The sequence below is a fragment of the Stegodyphus dumicola genome, chromosome X1 (genome assembly GCF_044657685.1).
Source record: "Stegodyphus dumicola isolate Sdum_Otavi_A_Nest chromosome X1, ASM4465768v1".
NCBI classification, from domain to species: domain Eukaryota; kingdom Metazoa; phylum Arthropoda; class Arachnida; order Araneae; family Eresidae; genus Stegodyphus; species Stegodyphus dumicola.
Genome location: NC_140780.1, coordinates 142,287,585 through 142,300,264, shown reverse-complemented (window position 1 = coordinate 142,300,264; position 12,680 = coordinate 142,287,585).

Below are 12,680 nucleotides of genomic sequence, written 5' to 3'. Positions count from 1 at the left end.
GTGAGCTTTTAGTACAGTTGCCCATTTTTAGATATTTTCGAGGGTGCTACTTTGGTAGACGGTTGCACGGATTTTGGCGAGTTTTTGGCAATTTTTCTTTTGGCGAGTAATACGACTTATGGTAAACCCATTACTGGATAAGTTAGTTATGGTAACCGATACTTTGTTCACATTTTATTTAAAAAATAATGCGTGTTTTTATGCATAAATTTCGTGCTTTAAATATTATTTATGGCTTCTAAATATTAAAAATCAATTTAATTTTGCATTTTTATTTGAAATAAAAATTTTATTCTTTATCATGTTTTATGAAATTTTATGATGTGGATGATGTAATCAGTGACGTCACCTTACTTTAAAAGTAATTGGTTTTAATATCTATAAATTTAATCTAATGTTTTAAACATTATTTATGGCTGTTAAATATTAAAATACAACTTAATTTTGCATTTCTTTTTTAAAATGTTTTTATTACGTATGATTATTTAAATAATTTTAATTCTAGGCGTGATGTAATCAGCTCTCTGATTGGTTATAGAATATTTGTGCATTAATAAGCTGTAATCAGCTCCCTGATAGGTTGCTGAAAATTTGTGCATTACCGCGCCATTTTAAAATTTAATTCATATCTTCGAATTCCTTCAAAAATGTCTCCTTCGAAGATGAATGTTGTTTTTGATAAGTACCAAGAATTTTTGGTTTCGGAATCAAAAAATTGTCCTTTGAGACCTTATTTTCGCCAGCCTGGCTTTCCTAAACAAAGATTTTTTATAAATTCTTACAAGGGTCAGAGGAAATTTATTTTAAATTTTTGGAATAAACGTCGCTAATTGTTTCTTCAATGAAGTGCGAAAATGTAGATCACAGAGGAAGACCGTTAGAAGAGCCGATTCTGAGACGGTCGTATATGATATTGTGGTCATGTTGGAAGAAATAACCGCTGTAACGGTAAGAAAATTATTAGATATTCCTCCTTTTTTACCGACAATAAACTAATTACTGTCATTTTAGCTCTATTGTACGAAGCGTTCTTATTTACTTATTTTAAAGTATTTAATTTAAGTAATATTTTAATTCTTTTAAACGTTGGTATGATGGTTATTTACGTAATATTTTAATCCAATTAAACGTTGGCGCAATGTTTTTATAGTGGTATTTTTATTCTATTTCTATGCTATATGAAAGTAATAATTTAACCTTTCTTTAGTATTTTATACTCGTAGTAAATGTATTTATACTATATAATATATATATATATTATATTATATATAACGTATTTTAAAGTATTTAAATTTAATAATATTCTAATTCTTTTAAATGTTGGATGATGTTTTTTTATTTCGATATTCAATTTCAGTAATATTTTAATCTAATTAAACGTTTGCACAATGTTTTTATAGCGGTGTTTTTATTCTCTTCTTTGCTATATGAAAGTAATAATAACCTTACTTTAGTATTTTATACTCATAGTAAATGTATTTACACTTGCCTGCCATCTTAAAAAACGAAATTTTCAACAAAAAAACTAATCCATTATTTCTAATGATATTTATTTTTTTTTAAGTTTCGAATACTTTACTATGCGTAAAAACAGCGTTTTTCAAGATGGCTGACGTTTGTAGAAATCGCGCCAACAATTGTGCCAACGTAAATCGCCAAAAATCCGTGCAACCGTCTACCAAAGTAGCACCTTTTCGAGCATACAGGAAATAAGCCACACATGCGCATACACATGTTTGCGTACATGCGAATTTACATGCTTTATATTTAACTAGCGGGCAAGCCCGCCAGCTGAGCGGGCTGAAGCCCGCTTATCATTGTCCGTGTGTATAAGAGTAGCGATTGTAATTTCGCCGGTATGCGAAAGTTGGACCGAACTACAAGTGTACAGCGGTTATGATCGGGCTGCGCTGGCTTTGTTCACTTATGCATGGAGAAGTGACTGCATAAACGATACACATGCGTTAAAGCAAGAAAACACCCGGGGAGCCAGCTCGTTCGCCGAGACCGAAAGTTGGATCGAACTACCAGCGTTAAGAGGTTTTGAGCAGGCTGCGCCCGATTTTATCACATTTGCATCCAGAAAACACTTTATACACTATACACATGCGGAAAATCACGAAAACAGCCATGCAGCCAGCCCGCTCGCTCGTTTCTATGGAATTCTATCCCTTATTCTACTATAGTGTGAGTGGTAAAAGAACGCATGAATAATGACTTTCAATCCAGGCAAGCAGATCAAATTAAGGAAAAACGTTAGAGGGAATCTCTTTTAAAGATTCCAAATGCCTCTAGACGAATTGTTGTTGCAGCTTTTCGGTTGGAGATCGGTCATGATTGCTTTACAGAATACTTATTTAGATTAAACATCTTTTCGTCTCCCAAGTGTGTATTATGTAGGAAAGACACTATTATGGATGCTTCTCATCTCAAAGAATGCCCTTAAGTGACTGGACATTTATGTGATAGATACTGGAAGGCCACAAAGAGACATCAATATCTCCAGTTTGTTTGACATGTTGTAATTTTGCATTCTGATCTTTTTCATGCTATTTTTGCTTCTATTCATGTATTTGTGCTGTGTGTGCTTGCCACACTCTAGTTAATGAATGTATGTTCAAGTGCGACTGCTAAAAATAAAAATAAAACATATTCTCATTTGCTAAAAGATTTTCTTTTTATTGATTTGCGTTTGCCGAAAATCGCTTAGGAGTGTTACTCTTTTGCGTGCAGTACCTTTTTAATTTTCAAAAGAGGCAGAACAATGTTTTTGTCGGAAAGTCTTCCTCAGTTTAAAAATATGCACTTACGTGAACTTTAAACGGTGGAAAAATGAATACAGATGATTGATTACACACCTTCGAAAAGAAACCTATTAACTTAAAGTTAACAGTTAAATTCCTTTAGATGCAACAAAATTCACAAACAAAACGTTCTGAGTTACCAAAAGTGAACCAGTGTTCCGGTTTAAGAATGCGTTTCTTCCGATAGCAATGTGTCAAAAAAATATTTGGGCCAAGTTTCTCCTTGCGAAACTTTGCAGTTTGTATTTGAAATTAATTACTATAACCAAATTATTAGTGCTTCATTAAATTATATGCATTGTGTCTACAAAAGTCCTTCCCCAATATTTGTTTTTGGAACCGTTGGTCGTAATACTTTCAATTACAAAAATGCTTTAAATTCGGGTTTTGCCATTTTCAAATTAAAAAAAAAGCTAGTTTTAGAAAAATTACGAAATCGAAATTTTCATACTTTCTCTGATTCCTATACTTATATTTAAGAAAACATTACAAGACAAAAACTGACAAGATATTTAATTTAAAAACTTTGCATATTTGACGTCATTTTGAAATTGCCTTGAGGAGTCTGTTAGTAAATAAACTAGAATAATTTAAAATTCATTTTTTTTCTCATTCACCCAAGTAGCACGGCAATAAGCCGTCGTAACGGCAAACTGGTCGCGAATGTTGCAAAAACGTTGCAATATATCGTCTTTAAGACGCCCAGATGTCCGCCAAACTCCACTGTTTTGCAACCGTTGCAAAGATGTCTTTATTACGTCTTTGCAGATGAGGTTTTTGTCGCATAGACGCCGTTATTGCGTCTTTCGCAGCTTATATTTTGGTTGTGAAAGCATCATATCACGACGTCTTAACGACGCCTAAATGTTCGCGAAATTCCACCTTTTTGCAATAGTTGTGAAAACGTCGTTATTATGTCCTTGTGTTAAAATACTGATTTATGTAGAAAAATAATCTTAATAATTAATATATTTTTCTTCTTTTTTAAAATTTTGTATTCCTTGTATTTTTCTAAAGTTTAAATATTTTATCATTTCCTGAAAACCAGAAGATAATATAATATTTTTTTCTTTAGACTAAATATGCATAATTAATAACAGCCTTAATTATTTTCAGTACTTTAAACTAATTTTTTAAAATTTCTCTTTAGTACTTTAAACTATAATTTTAAAATAACTTAAATTCTAAGTTACGATTACATTGTTTTTCTTAATCCTTTAGTATGTAAGCTAGACTAATTATGAAGGTGGTTATTATAAATATATAATAACAGTAGGTTTTAAGTAAATAAAACTCAATCAGACAGAAATAAAAGTAAAGCTATATATGTGGTTAAAAAAAGCGTTTCTGTTAATAACAGCATTATCACATTTATTTCCGTTAAATCTCAGAGACATTGAAAATTGCCCCTGTCATGATAAATTAAGAAGCGGTTCTTAAGGTAACATAATCAGTATTTTACCTGAACTCAAGTATAAATTTATTCGCGTTTCATAGTAAAAAATATAATTATTAATGTCTGTATCTCCAAGATATGCAAATGAAAGACTGTATAAAGTAGTTAATAAATGTGATCAAAATATTTCATACAAAAATAAAGCTAAATCTAATAGCGAAATAAAACTATATTCATATATAAAATAAAATAATAACCTAAATGAACAACATACATGACAGCTCTATTTAAGAAAAAACATGAACTAGCAGTGTTTGAAAGTATAAATAGCAAAAGGAAGGTAACAGAACTAAAATTTCCAACTAATAAACAAATATTTATGTTTTTTAAATAGTAAACAATTAAAAGTGCAGTAATTATGGATTATAGTATTTACAAGTAATGCTGATGTTCCTTAACACCATTTCTTTCGATCATATGTTAATGTATTTACTTATTTTTAGTTTCTACATTTTAGAATAGTGGAAAATTACAATGATTATTTCATGCACTTTATATAATCAATAACTTTTCCTTTTGGTACTGTACAGAAATAATTTTAAAAATATAGTATACGTTAAAGTAAGTAAAGTTAAGTACGTTAATGTAAGCTCTTCGTTAAATAGCAGACGATGAAACTTTTTGTTTCTATTTATATTGAATTTCTTTATTATCACAAGCACATAAAAAGTAAGCGAAGAAAATAGAATCTACTTAAATTTAATAAAAAATAAAACCTAATTTCCAACATTCATTTATTGAGATAATCTAATAAACATACAATAACGGCAATATTTAAAAAAAAAAAATTGCACAGTGTTTGGAAAAATAGATACCAAAGGAAAGTAATAAAACTGCAATTTTCAATCAAAAAAAATTTAGTGTGTTTTAATATTAAACAATAAAATATCACATAATTATAGATTACAATATTTCATAGTAATGCTAATGTTTCCTTAACACTATTTTTTTGATCATACATTTCATACACTGTTTAAAATCATTAATCTTTTCGCATACTATGCAAAAGATAACATACTATAGAATGTGCATTATTATTAATTTTAATGTATTGCTTCTTGTTATTACATATATCTAATTCATCTTCAGCTGTCATATTAAGTACTAGTACCAGTCCAATAATTTCTTTATATTTGGAAAATAATGAACATATAACAGCTTGAATTATTGTTGCTTCTGCATTGATTGTATTTTCAGCAAATTAATTCTGAACACCAACCTTTTACTGTGACAATAATCGATTAATATGAATGATATACGCTATAACACTTAGGACGTTATAATGAAGCACAACGCTAATCAGGGTATCCAAATATTGCACCGCTGGAACCACAGAAGATTGGAGAACACCACCATATAACTTTTTAATCACTGGAAACACATTAAACACCAAAACAGAACACTATTTTACGAACACTATATTCACGATTAGCATTGTAGCACGTTGCATCCGATATTTTCTAAATGATGTATCCAAAATTTTGGTGTCTTCTTTGTAGAGCAGATATTCACAAACAAAATAAGCACACATTCCGCATTCTCACGATGATTTCTCCTCAGTTCAGAAGTTCCAAACAGGAGCTCATAGCAATGCAACTTCATTCACTGAAGGCAGTTGAAGTAAGCAGATAGGGACAGAACAATGAGAAGATTCACAGTGCGTTCTTTGATTGACAGTGCATTACATTTACTTTTAATATAAGCAATATTATTTACATCAGTCATTGCTTGATTCAATTTCAAACAGGAAGTCAGTCTTTTCAAATAAATTATAGATGGCACCTTTACCAAATTACTTGAAAGAACTGCTGGAAACTCAAGTAATTGCGCAGTTAACAACTTCGAATTTGGCAGTTAGGCAAAGCGCGCAAAGCTCGAGCTGTTCGTTTATATAAGCATCCAGTAAATAATGTACATGATATGTCATCGGTTGAAGAGCAATGCAATGTAACTTTCAGCGCTTTATACGATTCCATTAAACCTTTCGACGGTTCCTCTGATAATTTAATAGAATCTTTTTTAAATGGCCTAGAAGAATTATTTCAACTGAATAGAATTACGAACAATGTTCACAGGATTATATTTATAAAAAATATTTATCAGGCTCGCTAAAACATTTGTAATGTCATTGTCGCCAAATCCCGAGTGTACCGTGTAGGATTAAGCCAAGCCTTTTTGAATGCATGGAGATGGACAAAAACGTAAAATCATAGCAAACAGTTCATCAGAATTTTTATAGGTAATAAATTTCGTATTTTTGTTCACAGTTTCTCTAATTTTTATGTCAACATTTATTATTAATTTATTAATTCCATTAATTTTGTCGTTTTCCATGAAGAGTGTTAATATTTCTTTCTCTTTTTCATTAATTTTTCTGTTCTACTTCTGACTGTCGTTGAGTTTTCCGTCATATATATTGGACAGCCGTTAAATATGCATGGATATGTATCGTCTTTTAACATTGGACGTTTTCTCGGAATTCTTAAAATCTTCCTATTTTTATCCGTAAATACATCTTCACGCACAATCATATCTTCGCGAAAACTACTTTTTGCACAGTATGCGGTAAAATGTATTGTCAAATAAATTCGTCCTCATTTCAAAAATAATAAATAAAGTCCTATTTCAGTAGTGAAATAATTGCTAACATGCGATTTGCATTGATTTCGGAAATATGATTTTTTAAAATATATAAAATGCATAACTTAATAACTTACTTTATAGATTAGTTTCCTTTTTAAATATTTTGCTATAATATTTATAAAAAATATTTAAAGTATTAATTATTTTAACAAAATTTTAAACAATAATTTAGCACGTATTTTTAGACTAATTGAATTTAATAAATCGAAAGTATTTATATTAAATTTATATTTCATTAGATGAATCTACCTTAGATTAATATATTTAGATGAAATAAAGTAATGAAACATTGCAAAGTAAATCTTATGCGGACTTCAAATTCTTGAAAGTGCAGATTTAGTCTTTTTTCATTCTAAAAGTAACACTGATGAACAATGAAAAAAGTGCTAAAACGACCACGTCTAAAAGCGGCCATATTATGACGTTTCAGCGAAGTCGACAAATTGCCAAGATGCAACGGCAAATATTTTTTGCTAGGCGGAAAGAATTTTCGTATAAGTAATTTTTAAGATTTCAAAATTTAAAAATACATTATTAATATTCTCATGAAAATTTTTTGCTTTAGATTTAGAATCTAATAATCATACAAAATTTAATAAACCAGAAATATTTTTCCTTTTAAAATTATGCAAATACTCTGCAATAATACAACGCATATGCAAATACTGAAGCTTGTCAGTACTTTCTAAAATACAAATTCTATAAGATTCTGTGAATAAGAACTCCTTTCTAAAAAACTTAATATTGAAGAATACTTTTCATGGCAAATCTTCACCAAATATCTTTTCCTAAACTGATATTTTATGTTTAGTTACATAAAATGGCAAATAATTTGCTCTTCATTCTGTGCACGGTCCCTGAATATTCAAATTTATAATGAAATATCTCGGCCAATTTTTCTCGTACGGAAGTCTCAATTTTTTGTTTTTAATTCTTTTATAATGAACACAAATTTAGAGCGCAAAATTAAATTTTGGTACGCTTTTAAATATTTAAAAATCTAACAACTGGTCGAGTTTCATAGTTACGAAAAGAATCAATTATAAGGGTGTTTTTAAAAAGAAATTATTTAAAATTAAATTGAAAGAAAATGAATGCAAAATGCATTTTCCTATGCGAATTTACATTTAAATAACAACAACAACAACAAAAAAAAAAAAAAAAAAAAAATGCCTGTTGAATGACCAAGAACCTAATGAAAAACCTTAAAGGGAATTCAATTGCTTTGTAATTAAAAGTATATTTGTATTGCATTACTGACATTTTTCTCGTGAAGAAAAACTCTTGTTTTATTTTTAAAAAGCAGCCTATTCTTTTGAAAAGAATTCGGCACCTATCCATCTGTTCCATCTTTCCGGAACATGAGTGATGGAAGCTTCATTAGGTGCTGCCATCTGTTGGTCAGAATGGGCAAGAAATATTACATTTTCTAAAATTGGTTTCCTTGATCAATTTTAAAATTTATGCAATCATAAAACTCTTAAGACTATATCTAAAGTATTGCATATACTTTAAGCGTATGAAAATTTTTGGTATAGGTTTGATTAAGAAATAAATAATAATCCTTCATTAATTTTGTAATGTGAGCAGAATAAATGTTTACCCATCCTTTATAATAAGATTTTATATTTCAACAGGTTTTAATTATCAGGCTTAATTAACGAAAAAAGAGGCAATGGGAAGCTTAATTTTTTTAAATCCATCTCAATTTTAAACAGAATTTTAATAGCTATTTATTATTCCCAGGTGGCTGAAGCTACTAAGTATTAGTATTTAAATTAGGATTACATACATGATATTCCTTAATATTACATATAGCACTCACCAGTAGCTATGATTATTGAACACGAATAATTAGAGCCCGAGTTGGTGCATGGCCAATGAGTCCATCTGTGGCCGAGTGGATAATAGCACTAAACACTGGTAGCTCGATCAGGGACGGGAATCTCAGTCCCGAATTTTTCTTTTTGAAAGGTTGCTTAGAATTTGTTTAGTGTTTTCCTATTATTTTCTAGACACATGTATAAATTCGTCCTATAATTTTATCAATTTCATGATAAGATTTACCATTCTTTGACAACCTTAAAAAATGATGTTGACAATGATGATACGAATTTAGCAGAGATGGGCAAACGTTTTTGGCTGCGGGCCAGAAATCGGGGAAAAAAAAAGTTTGGTGTGCCAAGATAAATTTTTCTAAAATTTTAAAAACAATATACAAGTATTGCAATTTAAATAAATATGTTAATGAGATGAATGAAATTACGATTTCATTTTTAAAAGTTCTTTATATTAGGGTTCTATATAAAGTGAGATGTACTATTCTAAGGAACGAAGCTAAATGCTCATCTGTCAGTCTACTTCTGAAATAATTTTTTATAAGTTTCATAGTTGAAAATGCTTGTTCATATATATAAGATGAAGCAAACATAGCACTGATTTTCTGGGCGTAAGGATATTAAATTTGGGAAACTTACTTTCGATTATGATTTTTAAAGCTCTAACTTTGGCATATTTGGAAACAACTGCTTGAGATGACTGTTAGACTGCAACTCAATTAATTAAAGCTGCAAATCGACCTCAATGCTTCACAGTTTACGTTGAAAGGCATGGTAAAAATATCCAATTCTGTTTGAATGGCACTGAAATATTAAAATAGGCGTTCGAATACAAAATGCAGTTTTTTCAAGCCATCTTCATAATTCTTAAGTTTCTCTTCATTTACTGAAGGTATTGATTTTAACCTCGGGAAATGAGACAAGTCGTTCTTAGCTAGCTGCCCAACAAACAGATTATGTTATAGTTTAAAAGCTTTGACATGGGCCCAGATATCGTCGATAAAGTAATTTTCCCTTGCATTTTGAAATTCAAGTTGCTCATATAACAAAGATCTGTGAAAAATACGAAGTCCGAAAGCCATTCTGTATCTTCCAACATTTCGCACTCTGCAGAACACTGTTTCTCATGGAAGAACCACACAATGTCGTCTTTCAGCTGCCAAACTCGCTCGAAAACACATCCTGCACTAAGCCCCTTTACTTTCGTGTAATACAGTATATCAGCGTATTCAGATTGCACGGATTGAAGAAAACCTCGAAATTGCCTGTGAGTAAGCCCACGAGATCGAATAGTATTTAAAAGCTTCATGACTGCATCAAGCACGGGTTTCATATTCAATGCAGATTTGCACAGAGTATCTTGATGTATAACACAATGTAGAAAAACGACACTGTCCCCGGAATAGTTTTGATAATACATATATATGTTTCACCGATAGCTGTGGAGCAAAATTTAAACTGGCCAATCTTTGACTCTAATTGTGATGCCAAATTTTTACCGATGTCTTCGATTCTAGAAGTCACCGTTTTTCGAGATAAGCGTACAGTCTCAAAATTATTTTTCTTGTCTGAACATAAAACATCACAAACTTGGAGCATGCATTGTTTAACGAACTCCCCATCACTGAGAGCTTTATTTATTTTTAGAAATATTGTATGCTACAATGTAACTTGCATGTGTAGCTGCTTCTTGGATACTGTTTACCTTCTTGAAAACATTTTATCGGCCTGTTAATGTTTTACAGAGACTTTCTGCATTTTGATTTCTTTCATTTTAGGACAAAGCTTCGCAATTGGAATTTTTATGCTTAGATGTGAAATGACGGGAAATGTTATATTCTTTGAAGACTGCTACAGCTTCATTGCAGATGAGACACACTGGTTTATCTTTTACAACTGTAAAAATATATTTCCAAGTCCATTCATCATTGAAAGCAAGGCACTCTGAATCAACTTTATGCTTTTTATCATCCATTTTGGGGTTGAAATATTTTACGAATAACCCAAACAAGCACTAGCTACGCTATACTTTTAATAATTTCACCACTATTCACAATGATGCTATATGTCCGCAATATTTCCATACGCAATCGATAATATTAGAAGTCGCGCCAAAAGAAAAAGCCGTTGGCTGGAACTTAAAAAAAAATGCACAGTCTGCCACATGCGAGGTCTAATTCACTTATATTGGATTTCCATATGTATACTTCCCGAGAAAGAGATAACGTTTGTTGGCGCTAATCTACAGCTATGACTAACGAGGAACTTCCGATTTTAACACTCTACCGATTGAAAGCTGTCTATGTTTGCTATTTCCGTCGATTTATGTTTTGTAGAACAAAAATAGAGAAAGTAAAAAGATCATCAGTCCTTTGAAAAAAAAGTAATATTTAAACAAAGTAGAAAAGAAGATGTATATAATATATATATATATTTCTTTTAATTTGCCTTTGGACCGAAAATTAAAATTCTATCCGCGGGCCGGATAGAACCTTCCGGCGAGCCGTAGTTGGCCAATTCCTGGTCTAGAGTGTAAAAAAAAAAAAAAAAAAAAAAAAAAAAAAAAAAAAAAACAATGGTAGTTAAATATTTTTTCAGAAATCTGTTCTAATTTTTTTATCTCAAAATTTCTGTAAAAACGTTCTAGAATTTAATAAATGAACGTATTTTAATCTAATACACTGGCTTCCAAAAGTTTAGCACACAAAGGTAAAATCTATTGAAAACGAAAATTTATGCTTTGATTAACACCAAGTTGCACATGTAAGTAACAAATGTGTTTATGAAAGAAAGCAAAGCAAGTATTATTAATAAAGATGAAAATAATATTTGATTTTCTTGAACTATATGATGACATCGTGTTTGAACCATTAACAAATTGATGTTTAAAGCAAAACAAATAGACAAAAATTACATTAATAAGGTATGTGTCCATAATGGACCTTCAAACGAACTTTACAGCGAATGCACATGCTTTCGACGAGCATGTGCTAGCGGTCATTCTTCCATTAGGATAGTTTTCAAATATCTGAGACTGGCTGTAAGAGGTAAACATGAGGTGACAGCACATCCGAGGGCATCCTTAAGAGTTTTCAATGCGATTAAGGTCAGGGAAATATGGCACCCGCTCCACACCAGAAAGGACCTTATACTCTAGGTATTAACTAATATACTAATAAATAATATACTGGCTCGATGGGGACGAGCATTATCACCCGTAAATAGGAAATCAGGACCAACTGTTGCAGCGTCGAGCGTAGGCTTCCATGGGGTGTAGGATTGGATTGGATTGGATTATTCAATTATGGCAAAGCACACGAGGGCTATCTGCCTAAAGGGAGGGATGCCTTCGTGGAGGACTTTCTAAGGGTAACTGGCTCGTATACACGTTACACATGGGGAAAACCACGAAAACGCCCATGCAGCCAGCCCGTTCGCGGGATTCGAACCTCGGACCGAACTACCAGTGTTTAGTGTCTTTACCGCTCGGCCGCTGGTGGGCCCCATGGGGTGTAGAACTTCATCACTATACACTGCAGCCGTCACAGAACCGCCTTTGAAATATGCAGCTGGTGGCGATATCCATTGAAACTCCAGCCCACACCATGATGCTTCAACCTCTGTGAATGTGTGATGTCCTATGATGTTCTGGGCCTGCTTCCGTGAGCTTCTTTTTCTCCACACCCTTGCATGCTTAAAATTTGATTTCAGGGCAAATCTGGACTTGTTCGGGAGCATGACATTCCTCAAATTTGAGATAGTTCAGTTGAAATGTTGGCAACCCCACTTTAATATTTTTTGACCACTAGACATAAACATAAACATAAAACAGTGGAACATAAAACACTTGGTTCTTAAACGTAGAGTCAGTCTCTTCATGTGAAGACTTCGGTGCAAAATACTGGCAGGTATTGTCTTACCAAGTAACGTTGCAACCAT